Source organism: Eurosta solidaginis, chromosome 3, assembly GCF_040869045.1.
Source record: "Eurosta solidaginis isolate ZX-2024a chromosome 3, ASM4086904v1, whole genome shotgun sequence".
Lineage (NCBI taxonomy): Eukaryota > Metazoa > Arthropoda > Insecta > Diptera > Tephritidae > Eurosta > Eurosta solidaginis.
The window spans coordinates 186,365,497-186,387,104 of record NC_090321.1 but is presented as its reverse complement, the minus strand read 5'-3'; the positions used below and the strand labels follow the sequence as shown (position 1 = coordinate 186,387,104).

Genomic DNA, 21,608 nt, shown 5'->3' with positions numbered 1-21,608 from the left:
ACGGCAGGAAACTTTTTACAAGAATGTTGCTCGTTACAGTGCATTCCTTTGACTAGCTTTCTAATAACAAATATTCTTTTGCCGTGTTTGTACTGCTTTTTTTTTGCTGATTTCGCTTTGCGGTAGTTTTTTCTTTTGATCAAGGCAATTGCCTTTTATTGAAATCGCTCAATTTAAAAGACAATACATGTTGCGATGCATTTAATGCTATTTGTGGGAATAACTTTACGAGGGTAGCTCTAAAGAAGCACGATGCGTAAACATACAAGTTTAGAACAAAAAAAAAAAAAAAAAAAAAATGATTTTTAGTTAACAAGAGCTCACCCAGGAATCTATATATTAATACGCTAACAAAATTTCCATACAATCAATTGGCAGGCTGTTTCGCATACTTAGCATACGTAAAATCATATAAAAGTTATATGAGTGGATTCGTATGGATCAGCCGCAGTGCACGGCCTATTTTTACACTCAGTTGAGCAGAGCTCACATAGTATATTAACTTTGATTGGATAACGGTTGGTTGTACAGGTATAAAGGAATCGAGATAGATATAGACTTCCATATATCAAAATCATCAGTATCGAAAAAAAATTTGATTGAGCCATGTCCGTCCGTCCGTCTGGCCGTCCGTCCGTTAACACGATAACTTGAGCAAAAATCGATATATCTTTACTAAACTCAGTTCGCATAATTCTCTGAACACACTTTGTATTCGTATAAAAAATGGCCGAAATCCGACTATGACCACGCCCACTTTTTCGATTTCGAAAATTACGAAAAATGAAAAAAATGTTCGTGGTATTACATATATAAATAAATTAGCGGTACCCGACAGATGATGTTCTGGTTCACCCTGGTCCACATTTTGGTCGAAATCTCGAAAACGCCTTCACATATACAACTACCACAACTCCCTTTTAAAATTCTAATTAATACCTTTAATTTGACACCCATATTGTACAAACACATTACAGAGTCACCCCTGGTCCACCTTTATGGCGATATATCGAAAAGGCGTCCACCTATAGAACTAAGGCCCACTCCCTTTTAAACTACTCATTATCACCTTTCGTTTGATACTCATAATGTACAAACGCATTCTAGAGTTAACCCTGGTCCACCGTTATAACGATATCCCGAAAAGGCGTCCACCTATAGAACTAAGGCCCACTCCCTTTTAAAATACTCATTAACAACTTTCATTTGACACCCATATTGTACAAACGCATTCTAGAGTCACCCCTGGTCCACCTTCATAACGATATCCGGAAAAGGCGTCCGCCTATAGAGCTAAGGCCCACTCCCTTTTAAAATACTCATTAACACCTTTCGTTTGATACCCATATTGTATAAACGCATTCTAGAGTCATCCCTGGTCCACCTTTATGGCGATATCTCGAAAAGGCGTCCACCTATAAAACTAAGGCCCACTCCCTTTTAAAATACTCATTAACACCTTTCATTTGATAACCATATCGTACAAACAAATTCTAGAGTCACCCCTGGTCCACCTTTATGGCGATATCTCGAAAAGGCGTCCACCCATAGAACTAAGGCCCACTCCCTTTTAAAATACTCATTAACACCTTTCATTTGATACCCATATCGTTCAAACAAATTCTAGAGTCACCCCTGGTCCACCTTTATGGAAATATCTTGAAAAGGCGTCCACCCATAGAACTAGGGCCCAATCCCTTTTAAAACACTCATTAACAACTTTCATTTGACACCCATATTGTACAAACGCATTCTAGAGTCACCACTGGTCCACCTTTATAACGATATCCGGAAAAGGCGTCCGCATATAGAGCTAAGGCCCACTCCCTTTTAAAATACTCATTAACACCTTTCATTTGGTACCCATATCGTACAAACAAATTCTAGAGTCACCCCTGGTCCACCTTTATATCGATATTTCGAAAAGCCGTCCACCCATGGAACTAAGGCCCACTCCCTTTTAAAATACTCATTAACACCTTTCGTTTGATACCCATATCGTACAAACAAATTCTAGAGTCACCCCTGGTCCACCTTTATATCGATATTTCGAAAAGCCGTCCACCCATGGAACTAAGGCCCACTCCCTTTTAAAATACTCATTAACACCTTTCGTTTGATACCCATATTGTATAAACGCATTCTAGAGTCATCCCTGGTCCACCTTTATGGCGATATCTCGAAAAGGCGTCCACCTATAAAACTAAGGCCCACTCCCTTTTAAAATACTCATTAACACCTTTCATTTGATACCCATATCGTACAAACAAATTCTAGAGTCACCCCTGGTCCACCTTTATGGCGATATCTCGAAAAGGCGTTCACCCATAGAACTAAGGCCCACTCCCTTTTAAAATACTCATTAACACCTTTCATTTGATACCCATATCGTTCAAACAAATTCTAGAGTCACCCCTGGTCCACCTTTATGGAAATATCTTGAAAAGGCGTCCACCCATAGAACTAGGGCCCAATCCCTTTTAAAACACTCATTAACAACTTTCATTTGACACCCATATTGTACAAACGCATTCTAGAGTCACCACTGGTCCACCTTTATAACGATATCCGGAAAAGGCGTCCGCATATAGAGCTAAGGCCCACTCCCTTTTAAAATACTCATTAACACCTTTCATTTGATACCCATATCGTACAAACAAATTCTAGAGTCACCCCTGGTCCACCTTTATGGCGATATCTCGAAAAGGCGTCCACCCATAGAACTAAGGCCCACTCCCTTTTAAAATACTCATTAACATCTTTCAGTTGATACCCATATCGTTCAAGCAAATTCTAGAGTCACCCCTGGTCCACCTTTATGGCAATATCTCGAAAAGGCGTCCACCCATAGAACTAAGGTCCACTCCCTTTTGTGATTTGACACCCATATTGTTCAACCAAATTCTAGAGTCACCCCTGGTCCACCTTTATGGCAATATCTCGAAAAGGCGTCCACCCATAGAACTAAGGCCCACTTCCTTTTAAAACACTCACTAACAACTTTCACTTGACACCCATATTGTACAAACGCATTCTAGAGTCACCACTGGTCCACCTTCATAATGATATCCCGAAAAGGCGTCCACCTATAGAGCTAAGGCCCACTCCCTTTTAAAATACTCATTAACACCTTTCATTTGATACCCATATCGTACAAACAAATTCTAGTGTGACCCCTGGTCCACCTTTATGGCGATATCTCGAAAAGGCGTCCACCTATAGAACAAAGGCCCACCCCCTCCTTTTAAAATACTCATTAACACCTTTCATTTGATACCCATATCGTACAAACAAATTCTAGTGTGACCCTTGGTCCACCTTTATGGCGATATCTCGAAAAGGCGTCCACCTATAGAACTAAGGCCCACCCCCTTTTAAAATACTCATTAACACCTTTCATTTGATACCCATATCGTACAAAAAAAAGGCGTCCACCTGTAGAACTGAGGCCAACGCCCTTTTAAAAAACTCATTAACACCTTTCTTTTCATACCCATATCGTACAAACAAATTCTAGAGTCACCCCTGGTCCACCTTTATGGCGATATCTCGAAAAGACGTCCACCTATAGAACTAAGGCCCACGCCCTTTTAAAATATTCATTAACACCTTTCATTTGATACCCATATCGTACAAACAACACCTTCCAGGGTTACCCTAGGTTCATTTTCCTACATGGTGATTTTCCCTTATTTTGTCTCCATAGCTCTCAACTGAGTATGTAACGTTCGGTTACACCCGAACTTAGCCTTCCTTACTTGTTGTTAACAAATATTACTCTATTTATTTATAATTAATAGAAAAAGTTTTTTGTAAATACGAACAATCTCTCCAAATATCGAAATTTACTTTCGCGCACAAAAGCGCGCCATCTGTAGGACCAATTATCTAAGTGCTCTAAGACACAAACCAACATATGTAACCCCGCTGAATTCTGATTTTTAAGGCTGTTAAACTCTGTAATATATTTTGCGTTTGGAAAAATTACCTATTTGAAAAAATAAGCTGGCTGAAAAATAGCGGCATAACAACTTAAGTTAAATCAACAATTGTTGAGATTTTCAATTGAGATTTTCAAGCGATTTGTAAAAAAAACTAATTTGTATATTTTTTCTCATTTGCTTGAAATAGGCAACCGGCATCATAGCGGCCGTATTGCATAGGCCGTATATTACCTACAATCTATATATTAATACGCTAACAAAATTTCCATACAATCAATTGACAGGCTATTTCGCATGCTTAGCATACGTAAAATCATATAAAAGTTATATGAATCGATTCGTATGGATCAGCCACAGTGCATAGGCCTATTTTTGTTAACAAATATTACTCTATTTGTTAACGGTTTGTTATTGCCGAGTCATTCCCTTCTGTTTTGCTTGTTTTTGGCTTGTTGTAGCCGTGTTACAACGTGCCATCAATTTTATCGTGAATCTATAAGTCGTCGATAACAAACTGATAACACACCGATAGCAAACTGTTGGAAATACCATTCGATAACTTTTTAATGAATCGATATTATTTCGATAAATTTTCGATAGCATATGGATAACTTTTCGATAGCGCGTTGATAACAAATTGGTAACACTTCGATAACAACTCGATAATTTTTTTATCGACAGTTATCTATAAGATATCAACAGTTTTTGATATCAAAACGGTAACTTTTAGATACCGCTTTGGTTACATTTTTTTACGATAATTTTCCGATAAATAATCGATAATAAATCGATTTCTTTCAGATAGCAAACGGATAACTCGTCGACCAAATATCAGTAGCCCATTTATAGCCTTTGTTAGCGAAAGCAAATGTATAAAACTTCGCTAACAAATCAATAACCCGTCTATACCTCATCGATAGCACTTTTATAATAAAACGGTAACTCATCGATTAAAAACCCTCAACACTTCGTTAACAAATTGTAACACGCCGCCGGGTTTCGGTTTCGGCCTAGATTTTTATTTCTAATCTTTCTTCTCTTCTCCCCTACCTTTCCTGTTTTCCTTTCCTCTACTTTCCTTGCCTTGCATCATTATTATTATCAACATTGGTATTTCGCTATTCTTTTTCGTCCACCTCTTCTGTTCCATTGTCTTTGCATTGCTTCTTTTTTTGTCGCTTCACTGTCTCTCTTATACATATATATCATCGATTTTTTTCTGTCCTCATTAATTTCCATTCATTGATTTTCTGTCTGATTTAGCTCATATCAACTCTACCACGGATATTGTTCCCACGTCACGCTGCAGTGTACTCACTACGGTTATGCTTACATTCTGTATTCCCACATGCAGCATGCCAATACCAAATACTACGACTACGCTACACCACCCCAGCGGGTTAGGGGGCTTAGAATATACCAGCGGCAGGTATGCCTGTCGTAAAAGACGACTAAAATATCAAATTGATTGAAGGGGTTGTGTAGCGCAACCCTTTCAAGGGGTTGCCAGCGCAATATATAGCTTCTCCAACCCAAGCGTCAACCTCACCTACGCGTGGCGAATCCTGTTTCATTAACAGCCGAGGCTCTGGCCACCCCAAGCTCCTTATGGATCTAGGGGCCGGAGGACGGGATGTTGTGGTCATACCAAATCGTTCCCGATATCGTTGGGCTAGTACTTTAATGGTGCTTTGTTACCGGAACTTACCGGATCTATATCCGGCAAAGAACCACCAACATCGATAACACTCCCCAAGGCCTTCGGGGAGTATCCTTATCGCTAGAAATGACTCCAACAACTACACTACACCATTAAAACGACTTTACTACAGTGGTCTGAAGAGGGGGAGATCAAGTGAGAGCTACGTAACTTGTTTTGCGGTGGGAAAGAAATACCGGTGCTTAGCACTGACGAGCATAGCTGCGAAGGAGCATCTCGCTGAGTTTATGTATCAAGATTAGGTTTTCAAATATATGTACATTTACTTACGTTCCCGCATCAATATTCGGAAAACTAAAAAACACGAAATAATAACGACTCTTGTCATGGCATGCCGACCAAATACCAAATGAATGAAATAGATGATATCCATTTGATGATAGGGAACAGTACAAAATAAAATTTCTGATGGAAAGACCATGAATGAAATTCAGAAAATTAAGCAGGCAATGACTGGAACTCTCTGAGGCTATTTATAGCTATGGATTAAAGAGAGATAATGTAGTGAATGCTATCTATTATCGCACATCACTAGCTAGTCCTTTCACTAATAAAAAAATCCTGCTGCAACTACACCGACAACTAAAGCTATAGAAGCATATGTATGAAAGAGTAAAGCCAACAAACAATGTGAGAAAACTGGACGACAGAAGATTGGAGAATGTATTACGCGAACAATGTAAGTTCGGTTGGAGATATCACTTATAAAATACGGTACGGCACAAGATATGTAAGGTTACGTTAAATAAAATGCGGATTTATATTACTATTGGGTAGTGATGAATAAAGCTTACTAAGTGGACACACTATTGCTCCTATTTTATTCAACAAATAAGTGTTAAAAGCGGCAAAGATAAGTCGAAATACCAAGAAACTCCTCTTAATATAATTTTCTTCAGAATAGCCATTTCAGATGTAACATAACTTTCTCAATAGCAACCTATGTTTAATAAAACTTAAATGCAATTCTGCGTGACTGTTTCTCATGTAAAGAAATTGTCATTACTTTATAATTCATCTGAATTCCATACAAAGGATTGCTCGCTCATTAAAATTCTCAACGCCATGAAGGAAGGTACGTACGTCAATGTGTTATTTTATATTAGAGTAGACCTTAAAATGTGTGAAACATTTATGGAGCTTGATTCTAGCAATAGTATGAGGCGAGAATAGGAGAGAGATTAGGTAGCTCATATGGTGGTTTAAATAGAAGGAACAGGTAGAAAAAAAATGTTATTGCCTTAGTGTGACCAATTGGCGTCAGTAAATCCATGGAAGAAGCAACTGGCGCACCTTTTTGGATGACCATAACCGTTTAAACGGTTATTAATGTCTTAACCTAAAAAATAATTGCTTAAAAAAGAAAAAAATTGCACAACTTAATAACAAATTGCACAATTAATCAGTCACTTAATCAAAACGTATCCAACACAAAAAATGAAGTATTCAAAAAGTTACTAAATTCACCAGCTCAAATATTTATAGGTTATGTATACGGCGAAAAAAATGTATCCAATTGATTGGCTATGGTATGGTTATGGCTAGGGAATTACGGTATGCCACCATAGACAAATTACATTTATTTGGTTGGATCAGCTATTTTATTTGGATATGAAAAGTTTGTCAGGCCTTTAACACTGAAAGAAAAATACTGGTAAAATCAACCGAAATACGGGTCAATTCAACTCTTAAAATTTCTGTAAATTTTTATCCATCGCAACAAGATGTTGAATCAACTGCGCACAAATCGTTTATTCGTAATTGACCGTTTTAGTAGTCAAATGAACAAAAAAAGTTGTTGCGACAGCTTTGTACGAAAGTACCTATGTTGCGGCATTTGCAAGGCAGATGAGTTTTCACTGAGACCTTTTTATGGCAGAAATACAGTCGGAGTGCTTGCCGAACAGTGCCGAGGGGCGACTCCGCTTAGAAAAATTTTCTTTTAATTGAAAAACCTTATTTCTAAAATATTTATGTTGCTTTGCCCGGGGTGTGAACCCAGGGTCTTCGGTGTGGTAGGCGGAGCACGCTACCATCACACCACGGTGGCCGCCATATAATTACATACGTAAATATGTGCATACATATAGTACACAGCATACATAAGTACAAAGTAGAGAGCCAGGGAGCGTAAAATTCTCTTTGAAATTTGCTCATGTATTGACTGTTGATCGCTGTTGAAATGACCAGTGAGATCAGTTGTGTTAACAAAAAAATTAGTTAGATTGATTAGGAATCTGCAAATTTTACTGAATTTGGTTTACTTAAGAGCAACAATTTCTCTTCTGTTGAAATCACTAAACTAATTTGTTCGCTTGACAAAGAACTCGGACGAATTAACCATAATTTGATCAATTTCACCGAATCTCCGTTAAGTAAAGAACAACAGAACCGATTTGTTGATTTTACTAGCACCATTTCTTTCAGTGAAACTACGGAAGATTCACGAAATGTAATTAATTACTTTATTCAAACTGTGATTAATAAAAATGGTGATTACTCAATTAATTTATTTTTTGATTAACGAAAAATTTGTTGGTTGGTCAAGCTTGATTTTGATTGAATTAATCGATTGGTTTGAAATGAGATTGATCAAAACTTTATGTCAACAATTAGTTGCACACCTTTAGTGAAAATTCAATTTGTTAGCAAAGTAATGACCAATTAAGTGCGATTATCAGAATTGGAAAAGATTAAACTGATTTGAAACTTAAAACTTTACATCTTTGCTTTTCCGCAATCAGTACCAAGTGTCACTCTAATGTATATATTAGTTAGCTTTGATTGTATAAATATCTTAAGTTGGCCATATAATTTTTTCTCCTACTGTTATTTTCATTCTGCTTTGCCTGGCAACACAGCGTTTCAAACCTAATTAATGTCCCAGATAAAAATGGTTAAAACTATCTTTGCTGAGTCAGAAGCGTAAAAAGCAATTTAATGCAATGAACAATTTCGCAATTAAGAATTAAAGGCTTTTCTTTCTTGTTTTAATTGAACCGATATATATGAAAAAAAAAATATACATCAAAAAACAAAAAAAGTTAAAACGTTCGCAATTACAGAAAAAAGCTAAGATGCTCGCGTTTTTATTATGTGTGTTCACCACTATAGAAAACTGACATGCTTTCTTCTACCTTTTTTTAGAGATTTTTTAGCAAACCAGCACAGGGGAACCCTGGTTTCACCAAGATATATATGTGCGTCTCATTATTTCTTGAGCAACGACCCTGTGAGAACACAGTCGGTTAAGTACCACGGATAAAAGTGACTCTAAGTGAGGGTTTTTTAAATTAAATTTGCAATTCTATTTCAGGTGTTATAGGTGTTATTTTTCTTTTGTTTGATGTTTTTCTTATGATATGAATATCGCGCTTAGCACTTGTAAAATTGTATTCGTAAACAACCCAGCTTCCGCATTTTGCTATCTTCATTGCCAATTCCTAATCCTAGAGCAAACATTTAGGGATTTTTCTCTACTTGTTTGTATCACTGAGCAAAACTGCATAAAAACAAACTCATAAATTTTCACTATTTAGCGAAGATGACAACAACAGCCTTTTCCATTGACAACTATGTAGCTATGATGACTACGAATGCAAAATGGAAAAAATACTTATCGGTAGGAAGCAGGAATTGAAATTGTTTGAAAAATAAATAAAAATTCAATTTATATACGCCGTATGCACTTGCCATACACACAATTTTTTGTTTACTTGTTAACACATTTTCCACGTGGCTGTATATTCTCAAATGCATGCAATTGCATAAACAAAATTATGAATTACACTGCGGAACAAATTTCCACTTTTCAAAATTTTCCAAGGAAATTTTTATCACATTAATTGTAATTATGTGTGCTGATTTCATAAATTATGTTACTCTTTTTGTAACAGCTCTAGTTTTCGAGATATTTTCGTCTACCCGAAAACTTATCCCACAGGAGTAGAAAACTGCAAAAACAAAAAATGCAACAATTTACAAAAGCAAACCTCAATTTTTTTAATACTTCATTTATTATTTGCCTTTGTTATTTCATTTTAAGCTATTTGTTTTTGTATTTTTTGTGTATTTGTTGTTTCATTTAACGAAAATTAAGAAGTACTGAGCGAAAGTGATCGACATTATTTTGTTTTCGTTCTTAAACTTTCGTTAAATTAAACAACAAATACACAAAAAATACAACACTTTTCAATTACTGTTCGTTCCTATTGGCTTTGACGAAGAGTATTTGTTGTGTTTTCTTGTACAACATGAGCATTAGGATTCATTATTTGCATAGCCATTTAAATCGGTTTCCTAAGAATCTTGGAGATTATAGTGAAGAGCAGGGTTAAAGGTTTCACCAGGATATTCGTTTTAATGGAAGAGCGATACCAAGGGAGATGGGAACGCATATGATGGCCGATTACTGCTGGAGTCTTTGTCGGGATCTTGAACAAGACCCACAGGCAAGAAAGTCTTATAAAAGGAAATTTTGTGCTGATACGCGGTAAGTCATTAAAATTCAGTATGTAAAAGTCCTCATTTTTGTAATAATTTAACGCCTATACAAAAATTAAAACTAGAGCTTTAGAAAGAAATAATCATTTTGTCGTAATCAGCACCCTTAAATTGACTTAAAACGACTAAAAAAAGTCTGGAAAATGTTTCACTGTTCACCAGTGTTATATTTTCTTCCAGCAAATGTGCATAGATAGTTTGGTGCATTTGTGTGAGAAGCGTGTGAATGTATCCAACAAGAATGTAACACTTACGCCCCGATTCTAATGTGGTAACAACATTCTTCACCACGGTAACGAAATCATGTGGCAACTTATACATCCTTTTGGTATTCTACCCGCGAAATTAGCCGGATAATTTTTTACCCACGAAAGTAGGTGGTTACATCGAAATAACCACACAACAGCTGTTGTTTAGAAAAAGGCAAAACTGAAAAATAAAGAATTGTAAGCGCAAATAAGTAAAGATAATAGTAAAAAAGTGTTGCCTCTTGCTATACATATTTGTTTACATTATGTACTTTCACAGAATAAATTATAATATACCTATGTAAAAACTTATCATGCATAATATACATATACACATCGTCCCGTTTATTCTTCAACCTCGTATCTACAAGTGAGACATTTTCGGTAAAGCGAACACGGTTGCCACACCATGTTTTCATTTGGGATCAAAATTCATCGAAAAAAAGGACCAAAGTTTTGTTTTATTTTATTAGTATAAAATACAAAATTTTAGGATGTTTCCATATAAAATTTTACTAAACATAGTGAAGACTTTCCTTTAATTCAAGCTGAACATACAAATATATGTGCATGCAACCGAAAATGGTACTATATTTTGACATAGGGTAAGTCTATGTCTTTCACCAACCAAACGTTATTAACCTAGTTTTGGTCACAAAGCTCTTGGTTCTAGCATTATGTTGTTGATTGCAATGAAATAAAATGTATAGTGCAGTTAGGTTTTAGTAAGAAACGGTTCAAAATTTGCGCTCTGGTGCTGCCGAACTATGTAAGTGGAAAACTCAGTAAATCATAAATGAAACTAGGCAATTTTGTTAGTGCTATTTTTATAGATGCTTATTTTTTCTCTTAACGTTTAAACTTCATATCAGAGCCTAGATTCAGTGTGAGTTTTGATCCCAGGCATCTGGGGTTCTGCTAGCACCTACGGGAATAATTTTATACAAAATCTTTCTTCCGAAATCAAATCTCTTTTGCATTTGCTTACTTCTGTCTTCGAGTTAAAATATTTCTTGTGCCAAGATACTTAGTTTTCAATTACCTTGCGTGGCTTAACACCACAATAGTCCTAGAATTCCTTGAACTCATTGAGTTAGGTGAGAAAGATTTAAATATCAACATACCAAACGAGAAGTACTGCATAGAATTTCTTTGTATAAGTTTTGAAAGTGTTAGGGTCACGGCAGAGTGCTCGCTATAAGCTATGCTAGGCGAGAAGCAATTCTTATTTTCATATATTTTACATATGGTATGTATGTATGTATGTATTTATTGACAAGATATTAGTACAATAAGATCTAGGATCTTTTATAGTACAACCAAGATGAATAATTCTTATAATAATAAAAATAATAAAATAAGTCGAACTATGTCAAACTTAATAACAAACTCAAATTTATAAATAAAAAATATAATAGGAAAATTGTATTTAAAACTAGCATCTATAGTTAATATATAAATAAATAAATAAATTATTACACTTTGAGATTAACATAGTGGGAAAGCTCATTCACATTGACTAGTAATTGTAGATAGCGAACACTCAGATATACATATTTACGTTAACTGAAATAAGTATAAATAATATTTATAAAGTTGCTTTTATTAAGACTACTTCGAATAGGTGCTGGAATAGAGTTCCATGTACGAATAGCATTGACAAAGAATAGCCGGGCCGAAGTTAAATAGTTATAAGTTGACACTATTAAATCGTTGATTCGGGCAGATCTGGGGAAAACTAACTTATCATATAAGTAGCTTGGCTCTTTATAACTAATAAGTCGATAGAGAAAAATACAGTTTCTGGCTTTCAGGTAATTAGAAATTTCACAGCCCAACAAACGCGATCTCCAACCAGATATGTGGTCAAACTTACTTAATCCGAACACATAACGGGTGACATGGCTGAATGCTACATCAATTTTATGTGCAGACTGGGAACTTAACTTGCTGTACACTAGCTCAGAGTAGCAAATTATCGGCATAATTAATTGTGTGGCAAGCTTTCTCCTAATATTAGCGGGGGTAAAGGTTGCAGACATTCTCAGGTTCCTCAGAATATAATACACCTTACTAACAACAGAGTTCACATGGTCGTTGCAAGTCAAAGTAGTATTGATAATGAAACCAAGATTGGTTACTTTGGGTGCTAGTTTTAGGCTTTTGTCGGCAATGTACACAGGTGGTATATTTTGAAAATCTATTCGCTTTTTAGCTATGGGCAGCACATACGATTTATCACTATTTAGGCATAGTTCATTTTTCGTCGCCCAGTCAGAAATGGATGTTAGGTCCCTATTCAACCTCGAGCATATATCACCTGTGTCCTCATGATTCCCGGATAGATATAGCTGTATATCGTCAGCATAAGCATGCATGTGTACATGCTGGCATACATAGAAAATATCGTTAACAAAAACACTGAATAGTAGCGGCCCCAAAATAGATCCTTGCGGTACCCCAGTGAGTAACGGTTTTAGACTAGACACTTCGGAGCCCATTTTGACACGCTGGGATCTACCCGTCAGATAGCTCCGCATGAGACGCGTTGCGGAATCCTTAAAACTATAGTAGTTGTTTAGCTTCATACAAAGCAAGTCATAATTCATCGAGTCAAACGCTTTTGAAAAGTCAAGTAAGCATAGTAAAGTCAGTTGATTTTTGTCGAAGGATCCCCTAATGTCATCTAAAATTTTTAGTATAGCCGTGGAACAACTGTGCCTAGCTCTGAAGCCTGACTGATATGGGGAAAAGAGGGCAAACTTTTTAATATGGTCAAGTATTTGTTCGAACAGCAATATCTCGAAGACCTTTGAGAGAGCAGGCAAGATGCATATTGGCCGAAAATCACTGGGACAACATGCAGACTTAGTTTTGGCGATGGGTCGAACCGTGGCAACTTTCCACCCATCAGGGAAGCATGAAGTTGTGATACTGTGATTCGAAATATGGGTGAGAGTTGGCAAAATGTAAGTAGCAATCAATTTCACGAACTTAATTGGTATGTTGTCCTCACCAATTGCATTCGATTTTATATTGTAAATGCATCTAGCCACATCATATTCCGACACAGTTTTAAACTCAAAGATTCGGCACACAGGCACGACAGAGGAAGTATAGGCGGGGGTACTAGTACTAACACAAGGCTGGGAGACGCGGCAAACAAATGCATTATTTAGGAGGTCGGGGCAGAGGGAACAATCAGAACTGTCACTTACCTGTACACGAAGATGTTTTAAATTACGCCACAAAACATGATTCGGCAATGATGTGTCCAACATTTCACTAATATATTTACACTTTTCTCGCTTTATAATAGCAGTGGTCTCGTTCCGGACAAGCTTGTATTCACGCCAATTGGTTTCATTGGGGTTCCTTTTCCAAACGGAGTATCTTTTATTACGCTTGATGATCATTGTTCCAACTGATCTGTTGAACCAAGGGCAAGATGGTTTACCCAGATAGGCACGTACCGGAACATGAGCCGTATAGAGATTTCCCAGGATACCGTTCAAAAATCTTAATTTTTCATGTACCGAGCTTAGACCCCAACAAACCGACCAGTTAATGTGAGCAATGTCATTTAATGGATTGTTTACGTTCAGCATTCGGTAATCTGGGAAAAGAGGCGGACTAGAAGCTATATCATTGTCATTAAACTTAATGTCAAACGAACAGAAAATTAGGTCATGTTCCGAAACAAACGACATTTGATCAAACTTTAGAACAATTGACACATCAGACACAATGAAATAATCGAGAAGACTAGGACAGCAATTTTGTCCGAACCTTGTGGGAACAGACATGTTAACTACACCAAGACCAACACCGGAAACATCGTCTAACAGGCGGCTGCTATATACGTCACTACATAAAAGGTTTACATTAAAATCTCCACATATAATAATATCAGTAAAATCAACAGCGACTGAGGACAACATTGTAAAGTATTCCTTAACACTACAATATTTATGAGGATTATAAACACACGATAAAAGAAATTTGGACAATGGACTAGACACTTCAACTAACAAATGCTCAGTACCGCTATCAGATATACCTGATATTAACCGACTCCTAAGATACTTTCTACAATATATAGCTACACCACCACCCTTCTTATCCTTCCTATCCATCCTATACGGTACGTAGTCATTTATGTCAAAATGGACGTCCTTGACTTCAGATCTAAACCTGGTTTCGGATACGCAAATAACGTCAACACACGACGGTTCGAACACAGCTCTAACAATATCCATTTTTTCGATGTTCAGGCTACGCGCATTGAAATGAACAACATTAAACCCTCATGTTTAGCATAGCAAGGCTATTGTCTTCAATGCTATTCGAATACCTATTGTTTCCAAACACTAAAAGGAGAGGAAGTGGGGGCTAAAGCAACTTTAAATGATTGAAAACACAAATACCGTAAAAACAAATATGAACAGAAAATTTGCGCCATCTTCACATAACAAAAATAAAAATAAATAGAATACAAAAAAACAAACAAATATATAAGCTTAGGGCTAGCAAAACTGCTCCAGATCCTCTTCACATGAGATCTTTATGGGCTGCATGGCTTTGTTGCTACCTTGCCTGATGTAAACACAGCCACGAAAACTGAAGGCCGCCTGCAGCTTCCCCTCTCGTCGTAATTTTATCGCTGCTTGGAGAAGAATGAGCTTTTCCCTAGGAAGGCTCTCATGAAGATTAAAATTACCCTGTATTCCAAGAGATGCCAACGTAACGACGGATTTCGTACGCCTACGGTAGTCGCCAAAAGCTCGGAGAGTATGATTCCTATACAGCGGTGAATGAAATTTAATGATGATAGCCGCATTAACTCCAGCTCGCGCGGGCTTAGTTCGAAAAATTTCTCTAATTTGTGGAGACTGGAAGTTGGTGTTTTCTTTTCTACACGAAAATGTCGCCTTTACGCCAACCCTTCAAAAAGTTGTGTTCTGTTAGCCTCAATAGAGGGCATCATTATCTTTTCTCAACAACCTACCCCTTTAAAATGGCCATTAATGCAACATTACTTGCCCTCGCTGTCATTGACGGTGCAGAAAAGAGCCCTGTCAATTAGCTGATGAATCAAACGAAGCTGAAGCGAAGGCTATATATGTACGTATGTGTCGCATCATGCCTCACTCAAAAGCAATTTGCGATCACCGTTGACAGCGAACAACCACATGAACTGCATTTTTTGTAAAAATTGTTACAATTTTTGTCCTTTTCAAGTCATGCAGGGTGGCACTGCTGCATAAGTGGCACTGGTCATGCACAAGTGCCTGCAATTTCACAAGGCGAAGTGAGAATCTTAAAAATGTTTGCCCCTGAACGTGGCGACATTTTCGTGTAGAAAAGAAATCACCAATAGTGTTTGATAACCGATCGAAATATTTAGCCGTTATTAATCTTATTATAAAAGAAGAGTTTTTTTGATTAGTTGGTTATTTCATCAACAATTGACGACAATGTGTTTGCCAACACTTTTCGTTTTAATGCCTGGCATAAATTATATCCTAGGTGAAATGTTATTGTTCTGGTACATTTTATTGACTGAGCAATTTTTTATGGTGAGAGTTCCATTGAAGTAAATTCAAAATTATATGGGGGCTAACGAAAGTGTGGCGAATTTTTGGGCAGTATTGTGAATTTTTACCTGAGTGAAAAGGAAAGAAAAGTACCAATCGTGGCTACTGCCTAAAAAGGACCAAAATTGAAGAAAAGGGACCAGCGGACCCAATGGGGTTGAAAGGGACCATTTTTGGCCCAAATGGCCCAAAGTAGCAACCGTGAAAGCGAAGAAAACTACTTTTCAAATTTCTCCACAGACACTGGTGAGTTTTTCGGTGATGACAGCGTTGCCACTTGGGCCAGAATCGCGGATAAAAGAACTGGTAACGATATTCGGTTACATAATGTTCTGGGTACTAATTTACCGGTAACGCTCAGAATCGAGGCGTTAGGCTGTTCTTCAGTAACATTTTGAGTAAATGCGTTCTTTAATCGTTTGATGACACTTTTCTGGGCTTTTTCCAGCAGCAATTATTCGAATAATCGACAACGAGTAATTATTCGATATTATCTAACTTAATTCCGATAATAAAATATAAGATTATTCGATTAATCGGATATCGCAATCTATACTGAGTTGGTCAGGAAGGCGCTGATGCAATGTATCCAGCCTAATTCTTATAATCGCTAAAATTTATTTCTGGGTTTACTGCATGTAAAATAGTGTAAGCTACTGAACGACGAGGAGTTAAATCAAAGGCGGTTGACATACATATATGACCTTGAAACGCCGTCGCAATAATAGAAGATAATACTAGGACGCAATTTTACTACTAATTGTTTGCTGTCTGACCAAGTTTCCAGTTTAACTGAACTTCTGCGCTAATACTGCTAAATAAACTTTTTAAGCGAAATGTGAGATAAATTATCATTCTGTTTGTAGTTTCTATCACCATTTTCATAAGTTGTCTTTTGTGATAAATTGGTTGTAGTAGCAAAATGTCATTGTATTAGAAATGACGGCGAGGCTTTTGCAAAATTTGACACTGCAACTCAAGATATGTACGAGTATTTAGTCAGTTTAATTAAAAATATTATCAGTTAAGCAACTCCCACTTGATCTGTGTCATATGTCAAAGATTTGTTCAATATACTAGTATGGATTTTTACTGGCTTTGACAAATTTAGATCTTTTGTTTGATGCTTCGCATTATATGTCTTAGAAGAGATTTATGCCGAGATTCTTTACCAATGTGCGTCGAGCTCCCTTTTCAATTTTCCTTGCAAATTGGACTGAAGGAACCTACATCTTTTATGAACATCAATTGAATTTTCAATGAGAAGCTTTTCATGGCAAAAATATAGTTGGGGTGTTTGCCAAACTACAGCCGAGGGGCAGTAGCAGTAACAAGTTTTTTAAATGAAACAACTGTTTCTAAGTTTTTATGTTGTTTTTGGCTGTACCTTGAACCCAGAACTTTTGTGTGGTAGGCTGAGCACACTACAAACACTCCACGATGCGTATATACTGTGATTTATGGATGTATTTTTACCGATTTGTTCACTAAATTGTGGAATAAATACACTCAAATACTGTAAACATCTAATTTGCTTTACTAAGTAGCAAAAATTTTATACTTTACTGTCGTTCAAAGTACTTCATTTGCACCAAGCTTAAGTCAAACCAATCGCCATACTTAGAATACCGCCGCCTTTTGTGAGGCAGCAGAGCAAAAATTTCAACACATTGATACCTGTTTAGGTTTCTGGAATATGCATCATATTTTCGTGTAACCTTCGTTATCTTGTGCTTACTTTGTGGTTGCTGTTGTAGCAGCATTTGTTTTCTAGATTCGGTAGTTAAGGAATTGCATAGTAAGATGCGATACTTGACGATATTCGCGAGAATATGTTTTTTACTATTATCGATATTTGTCCATAATTTTAAATTTTAGTATAGTAAACGGTGGAGTGACATAAGATCAATAGATGTTATGAGCATGGGCATCAGAATAATTGGCCTAATTACCACTTCAAATGATCACGTGGAGGTGCAAAAGAAAATCATTGACCTTGTGTCCGCTTCAGAAAAAAAGAGTTGGCTTTATGACCATTTTGGGAAAGCAGGATGGTCATTATGCCAATATTATTGACACTGTAACAATTTAAAACTTTACATTTGTGACCATTTCATATACTGATAAATTTAATTGATTTTGTCGCCTTTTGAAGTCGTTAGTCTTATGTCATCCCTCCTAAACCTCTTCTTTTTACCAGCTAGCAATCTTTTCTGACCTTATAGATATAAGCTAGATACGTTATCGATTTCGACCTTTCCAAGCTGCTATTAATAGAGATTTTGGTCTTAATAATTATGGAAAGTGTCAGTTTAACAATAAGTACGGGATCGTTCCAGGACTATTTCCGGATTATTTCGAGACTGTTTGCATTAAATTTCACGACTTTCTCTGGGTTGTTTCGTGTTCGCCAACCGTTTCGAGATCATTTTCGGGATGTTCCATTCCGGAACTATTTTGGGATGACATTTTTTATAGATTGGGGTCTATTTGGGCTAGTTCGGGACTATTTCTAGATAACTTTGAAATTATTTCGAGGCCGTTTTGGAATTGTCTGAGGGACGTTACAAGGCTGTTTCAAAATTGTTTGACTGTTTCGACACTGTTTCAGATCAGTTTCTTGGTTGTTGGTCGTCAAGACCACTTCATTACAACTACGAGACAATCTGCGTATAGTTTGGAAATTTGTTTCGAGATTAATTCAAGACTATTTTGGATATTTGCGGGAATGCTTTTGGAGCCATTTCGATGCCATTCGAGAAGATTGAAATATTTATGAACTTTTGCCAGATCACTTCGAGATTGTTTGCTTCAAGACTATATAGGGACTATATAGGGATCATTTTATGTTTTTCATGCGGACTGGGCCGCAGGCTACTTTTCAATAAATTTTGAAACTTTAACGTTTTAATTCAATTGAGTTCTGCTGTAAAATTTTGACGGATGGAGCTAGCATTTTTTACCACAGTTAGTTTATCTGAACTTTATCTGATAAATAGTACTGCTTGAAAGCGAAGAGTATTTAGCATTTTTAATGACAAGTACAATGAAAATTACTAAAGCGCAGAATTGCTTATTCAATGTACTAAAAAGGAAAAACCCTACAAAAACGTAAGTTTTATGCTCGTAACTTGACGCAAAGCAATTGGAAGTTTTTGTGAAAGTTGATACTCATCACTAAAGCTTTATCATTAGAAGAAGTGAAGAACGCAAATAAACTGAAATATCATCCCAAAAAATTTTTTTTCTTTAATCTCAAATGCTTTACTTTTCTACTCCCAACTATGACAGCATAAGAGACCATTGTGTTGATAGTAAAATAAATGAAGCCGATTTATTTCAAAAATAACCTATAGTGAATATTATATATAATTTGAAGTATTCTAAGTAAGTGATTGAAAACTTAAATATCGTATTTAGGCTTAATTGTTCAGAAGGTATCGTCGAATGAAGAACTTTTCTTTCCTTCTACAGCTTGATCCAAATGTAAAATTCAAAACTTTGTACACATATTGTTGGCACCAAGATGATTAAAATAGATACATGTTTTTGGGTTCCACACAGTGTTTTTGAAGAATCGGTGCTCAAAACTCTCATGTCAGCCGCTTGTCACTTACTTCATCTCTGTCGATTGCGAGCGTATTTTTCCTCTTAGAAAGACAAGATATGACTCCGATAAAGATATTTGTGATGATCCCCAATAACTTACCAAACAAATTTGAAAAATTTACATTTAAATTTAAACATTCTTACCAGAACTTTAATTTTTCTTCAGCGGACTAACGTTTTTCTCGATGCAGTGAAATAACTCCCAACAAAAAATGAAATAACTCCCAAATATTTTCCATACAAATTCGGACTCATTTCATTATGAAATAGCTCCCAATTCATTGGGACTTATTTCATAATTTTTGCTCGTAATTATTTCATAATGAAATAACTCCCAAATGAAATAATCCCCAATAAAATTTCTTTGGGAGTTATTTCATAATTTTTTGAAATTGGGAGTTATTTAATTTTTATTGGGACTTACTTAATTGTTTGTAATTCGGGCATTGGAAGTTATTTCATTTTTGTTGGGAGTTATTTCATTTTCTTAAAAATACAATTTTATCAAACTTTGACGTTCTTCTAACAGTTTCTATAACTGTTGTAAAGAAATCTGTATCAAAACAATGAGTTATTTTTCAATTATCAATCTGTACGCCATCAGTTCTTCTTAGAATTTTACTATTATAGATCGGTGCTTAGTGAGAGTGCAAAAAAATGTCAAGTCTTGATTTTGAAGTAGTGAGTGAAAAAAGAAGAAATTGCAAATTAGTGTACATAAAAAATGAAAAACAATTTTATTTAAAAAAATCTGAAAAAATGGTAAAATATTCTATACGTGTTACGAAACAAATTGTAAATCGCGTGTATCCTTGGAAAACGGACAGTGTCGAAAGGTCCGAAACTTCATAGAACATAACCATAATGATCAACATGAGCTATATGAAGAACTCAAAGCCCTTGATGAAATAAAGGAAAGATGTTTACATTCCACAAGTACTTTTGGTGCATTTAGTACTGTCAGCGGAATCCGACGCCGCGTCGCCCACCCCCTTCCCCATCCTTTTTAATATATTAATTAATAAGGTTCCAAAATAATTTCGTGTTACTTTTACTAGGTTTTTCCAGTATTTTTTATTTCGACAAATAAAAAGTCAACAAAATGATATACACATTTATTCAACAACATAAATTCAAATCTTTTGAACTTAAATGATGCGACCTTCATCACCGATTATGAAGCGAGCCTAAGGAAGGCTATTAAAGCCTAATTTTTAGATTCAAAATTGTATGGCTGTTGGTTCCATTTTTGCCACGCGGTACGACGCCAAATAACTACAAAGCATAAACAATTTGCTCAATTAATTCGACAAAACAGTAAGGCGTCATTGGAATACCACAAGCTTTTGTCACTTCCTCTGTTGCCCGCCGAGCATATAGTGGCCACATTTCTAAAAATTAAGGGCGATATTGGAAACCTCGAGCGTCATTTCCACTTTGCAAGCTTTTTGGAATATTTCGAGAAACAATGACTAAAGAAGGTAAGCTCTACTAAAGAAATCTTGGTAAAAGTCTAGTTGAGGGGTCGACTGCTAATACGCTACCGAAAATATCGAGAGAGGTGTCAAAAGACGCGCAATGACCTCGACAATAATAATCCGAAGGCGGAAAATAAAAATTTTATACCGTTCAAAAGATATTAACGAAAAACCGAAAAATGACCCGCGGGTCCCTCCGAAACCGGGGGTGGAATCCATAGTATTTTTGCGCAGAACACCTTTTTGCGTTGGCGGCCTTCGGCCGCGTTTATAAAAAATTACTTGGGCTACGCCATGCCAAGTCCGGGTGTCTGGTATAACCGTGGCTACCGCCACGGTGATGTCCTTCTGCGTACAAATTTTTTTCAGTGCACAACAACATTACAACAACCACATGAAAATTGCCAACTTAAACTGCAAATATCTCCGGACACAGATACAATTTTTATTTTCGCATTATTGTTGTCGAGGACAATACGCGTCTTTTGACACTTCTTTCGATATTTTTG

The 21,608-nt window shown here is 36.3% G+C and overlaps 1 protein-coding gene across 1 annotated transcript in view; it reads right to left on the bottom strand.

Annotated features, from left to right (window-relative positions):
* The window catches only part of Dh31-R (Diuretic hormone 31 Receptor), a 460,651-nt gene that overhangs the window by 413,205 nt on the left and 25,838 nt on the right, over window positions 1-21,608 (bottom strand). The window contains exon 2 of the mRNA XM_067774258.1: window positions 13,634-14,031. The gene's annotated coding sequence lies outside the window, so the exon portion shown is untranslated. The remainder of the gene's footprint in view (window positions 1-13,633; window positions 14,032-21,608) is intronic.